We start from the raw sequence: 5,282 nt of genomic DNA on the forward strand, positions 1-5,282 counted from the left end.
GGTCAAAGTGATTTCGGCGGCTACTAGAGTTCTCAGTCAGCAACTAGGTCAAACATCTAGTTTTCGGTCAGACAGGGTTTCAGATCAGAGTCTTCGGTCTGACATTATGTTCGGTCAAAGATCTCGGTCAAACAGAGTTCTCAATCAACATTTTCGGTCAACGGGATTTCGGTCAACAATCTTGACTTTTTGACTTTTCGGTCAAACCTAGTAGTTTTCAGTTAAATCATATACCTTTCAGCGTACAATGGACTCATACAACACCTCTCTTACAATAATGCAAAGTGATCTTGATTCAGATATGGGGACAACAACTCGAATTCCCCGGTTGCTAACTGCTGATGGATTTCCTGAGTGGAAATTTAGATTTGAGAAGTATGTTAAGATGAAGGATAGAAAAGTTTGGAGAAGCTTCCTGAGAAGTCCAGTCAAGATCACAATCGATCTGGATGATGAAGCTAAAATAGTGGTTGATAAGCCAATCGAGGACCACACTAATGTGGATTTCGACAAGAATGAAGATGATGAGAAAGCATTGCTATTCTTACCATGGCTTTGTCTCCTGACATTGCTCAAGGTTTCCGGGAGTATAAATCTGCTAAGGCTTTGTAGGAAGCCTTGATTGAGGTGTATGAAGGGAATGAGGATATGAAGAAAAGCAAACAGGATTTGCTTCGTCAAAGATTCAACATGTTTAATCATGTTCTTGGGGAGGCTCTAGAAGTCCAGTTGCAGCGTTTTATTGCTCTCAACACAGAAATAAGCAATGTTGGAATTGTGTTGTCTCGCTCTGAGATAAAGAAGAAGCTGCTCAATTCACTTCCCAGGAATTGGGATATGAATGTGTCTGTGATCAAGAAGACAAAGGACCTGAGCATACTCTCTCTTGCTGAAGTGATGGCTATCATCAAGGCATGTGACATGGATGACAAGCAGAGAGAAATTAATCATGTCAATTCCTACTCAACTGTAAGCTTATGAGCATCCACTAACAGTGCATTTTCAGCTATACCATCGCATCATGCTCCTCCATATTTTGGTCTACCAATGGCATCTCCCAACTCTTCTGCGTCCAGTTCCACCACCAAATCTACCTCACAGACTCCAGTCGCTGCCAAAGGAGCTGAAGAAAACATGGTTATGATGGCTGGATTCATGAACTACTACAATACCTTTGTTGCTGGTGAATTAGTTCCTCCAGTTATGATTGGAGAAATCGATCAAATTCACCCTGAGGATGTTGAAGAGATGGACATATCATGGAAAATTGCTATGGCGGTGTTCAGGGTGAAGAAGTTCACTCAGCAAATTGGAAAGAATAACTGGGGAGTGAAAGTGGATAAGAAAGTGGGCTTCAACAAGAGTAAGCTGAGGTGTTACAACTGTCACGAGGTAGGTCATTTTGCTCGTGAGTGTACCAAGCCAAGAGTGGAGAATAATGCTGAGAGGGCTTTGGTTCCAGCTGGAAACAACAGAGAAGCGCCTTTGAATATTGAGAATGCTATGCTGGCACAGCCGTTTTCGTGGGAAGATCAGATGCAGGCTCTCAATCTTACTGAAGATGGAAGAGCTAATCTTGCCCAGATTGAAGATGGTGAGGATGCAGATTTGGATGAGGAGAAGATCATGGAGTTGCAGTTCGCTTTCATGGTCTCCACCACTCCTACCACCAAAGAGGTTAGAGAAGTTTCATTCTCTAAATCTTGCATAGATAAAGTTAATAAATATCGTGAGCAAAATGATTTATTAGTTAAATAAGTTTTTGATCTTAAAAATGAAATCTATGAAACTAAGAAAGTAAACAAGCCTCTTAAAGAAAAACTAGATGCTCAAAATAAAGATCTAGTTAGGATTAAGGAGGAATATAGCATTAAAAGTGTTCACCATCGTTATGCTAAAGAGGAAATTGCCAAATTAACTGTCGAACTTGATGCGTTAAAAGCTCAATTTAAAGATGTTGGATTTAACTTTAAGAAATTTGATGTGTCAAGTGAGATAGTTGAATCTATGATAGAAAAACACCTGAAATGGAAAGATAACCAGAAAGATGGCTTAGGGTATCATAGTGTTCCACCTCCTTTTAATGATAATTATGTTTTTGCCTCCGATACTATAGAAATAGAAAAACCTGCCCAATATGGCCAGCCCACTATATCAATTTCAGTTAAGACTGAACAATCTGGCTCCACTAAAAGTGTTGAGGTGAACGATACTAATGTCTCTACCTCATGTGCATATCAAGTATTAGTGGATGATGAGGACAAGGAGGACATTAATAATGCTAGCTCTGTTGAAAACCTTTCAAAGACTAACGTTTCATTTTCTTCTGTTTCAAATAATTGTGTGAACAAAGATATTAAAAATGATACTTTAGATTCTTTTAAAAATTGTGGTGATGTTGCTTTTAATTCAAATTCAAATAGTCCTGTTTTTGAAAAATTTAAGCCACGTAAAGTTGTGAAAGAGTCGGATAAATGTAAATGTGTGTGTGTAAATTCTTTGAAACAAGACTCTTTTGGGCCAGGACCAAGCTCCAATAACACTTTCTTGAAAAGACAGACTTGTTTTAATTGTGGGACTCCAGGTCACATTGCTAGAAACAGTCCACATCATTCATATGCTCTCTTCTCTGAATTCAAATGGACGAACGTGTCAAGGATGAGATCTTCCAAAAGAAATCCTTCAAGGTCACGTCCCCGTAATAACAATTGGAATGATGACAAGGCCAAGAATCAGGCCTTCAAGGAAAAAACGAAAACTGACTCGAGAGATGGCTCAACCAAACCAAATTAGGTGAGGTCAAAGTCATCTCAAGGGTCGTCCTCTAGCTCACACTTACAATACAAGCCTAAATCGAAAGGTAGTCCCATCCCAAAGGCAAGTGAAAAAGGTCCCATTCGTTCCAAAAAGAAAGTACACAAACGAAATTACCAATGGGTACCCAAAGTTTTTTCTTCCAAATCATCAATTGGTAAACAAGATATGGTATGGGAAAGAGTATCCCGAGTTAATAGTAATGGTCAACCCAATTTCAAGATGGATTGGGTTCCCAAAACTAATTAATCCCGTAACTTGTACAGGAACAGCTATGGAGGAATATCATCAGACCTTGGTATGTTTATAGTAGGTATTCTAGGCACATGACAGGAGACATATCTCAACTGCACGACATTCAAAACATTAATGGTGGTTATGTGTTCTTTGTAGGAGGAGGAAAGGGAAAGATCACTCAAATGGGGACCGTTACAAATGGTGTGTTGAATTTTGAAAACGTCAACTTCGTTCCTGAATTGAAACATAGTTTGTTTAGTGTCTCTCAAATCTGCAATAGAGACTGCTCAACTCATTTCATCGAGGAGGAGTGTTTAATTATAAATCCTGGTATCGTCATACCAGAAGAATGGATCTTGGTGAGATCAGAACGTCAAAACAATGCCTATATCATCGACATGAATCACAACATCCCGGAGAACGTTACTTGCCTGTTCTCAAAGACTCTTGAACAGAATCATATACTCTAGCATCATCGCCTCGGTCACGCAAATGCAAAGAATCTAAATCGTCTTGCAAAAAATGATCTTGTTCGAGGGTTGTCTATCAAAGATTTTGTCACCGTCAGAAGTGTGTGGCCTGTGCACACAGGGAAAGCATCATCGAAAACCGCACAAGCCCAAACTGGTCAACTCAATCGACACACTTCTTCAATTGCTTCACATGGATCTCTTTGGACCAGTTAATGTTCTTAGCATCAACAAAAGCTCGTACTGTCTGGTTATAATAGATGATTACTCACGTTTTACCTGGGTATTCTTTCTGAAGAATAAGAGTGAGACTGCAAAGCTGATTAAGAGGTTCATCGTCTTGATTGGGAATCAGACCAATGAGAAGGTGAAAGGCATCTGGTGCAACAATGGGACAAAATTCAAGAATTCTATTCTGGACCATCTCTATGCTGAAAAAAGGGGTGCAGCGTCAATACAATGCTACTCGCACACCACATCAAAATGGTGTTGCTGAGAGAAGGAATAGAACCCTAATTGACGCTGCTAGAACAATGCTTTGTGACTCAAAATTACCGGTGTTCTTCCGGGCTGAGGCTATCAATATGGCATGTTATGTTTAGAACCGGATCCTAATCAACAAACATCACATGAAGACTCCGTATGAAATCCTCTATGGTCACAAACCAACTTTTTCTTATTTTCGCACTTTTGCATGCCCATACACTCTTCTTCATCTCGAAGCCACTCCAAAGTTCAATTCAAAGGTTGACGACTGCTACTTTGTCGGGTATGTTGGACGCACTGCTTATCGAGTCTACAATAAAGCTACCAAGAAGATCGTGGAGTCCTTTGATGTCCGCTGGCTAGAAGAAAACGAGACAGATTCTCGTGTCGGCCCTGATTGGTTATTTGATTATGCTGAATTGTTTAAACCATTTTATGTGTTTTCTGATAATGTTTCAGGTACCCATCCAAACTTGTGTGGATCAAGTAGGGACATTGAAGAAGAAGTGATCATTGCTGAACCTATCAAGACATTGATACTGAATGATGAAACTACATGCTTGAATGATGGCACTCCGGATCCCCTACCAGTAGATGATGACACACCTGCTGAATCTCCAAAAAAGGCTGATGATTCACTGGTTCTGGAAGAAAATGTCACCTCTACTGAAAATTTCATCTCTGACTTTGCAGAAACTTTTGATTATACCTTTATAAATTTTCTCTTTCCTGGGAGAATTCCTGATGAGTATGTGGCAAGTACTTCATACGACTTCCGATCATCGGATAGAAGTGATTCAGCCACAGGCAGGGTAGAGAACATCACGAATCATCCGATCTCTTCACAAGCGGTGGATCATGAGATTTCTTCAAGGGTTCAGCGCGACCATCCCATCGAAAATGTTATAGGTTCCCTGGTGGGTGGAGTCAAAACCAGAAGCTAGAGCGGTGATATGTTAGCGAGTGTCTATATTCCTGCTTCATATCCCAAATCGAGCCAAAGAACGTTAAGATGGCTCTTAATGAACCAAGTTGGGTGGATGCCATGCATGAAGAGCTGAATCAATTTGAGAAGCTGAAGGTTTGGCAACTGGTAGAACTTCCTGAAGGAAGGAAGTCTCTTGACACAAGATGGGTTTTTCGCAACAAGCAAGATGATAGCGGGGTGATTGTGTGAAATAAGGTGCGTTTGGTTGTTCGTGGTTTCAGGAAAATAGAAGGTCTTGATTACACCGGTGTATATGCTCCGGTGGCTCAACTGGAAGCAATTCGTAT

This window comes from Lactuca virosa, chromosome 8 (genome assembly GCF_052849685.1).
Source record: "Lactuca virosa cultivar CGN04683 chromosome 8, Lactuca_virosa_CGN04683_v6, whole genome shotgun sequence".
Classification (NCBI taxonomy): Eukaryota; Viridiplantae; Streptophyta; class Magnoliopsida; order Asterales; family Asteraceae; genus Lactuca; species Lactuca virosa.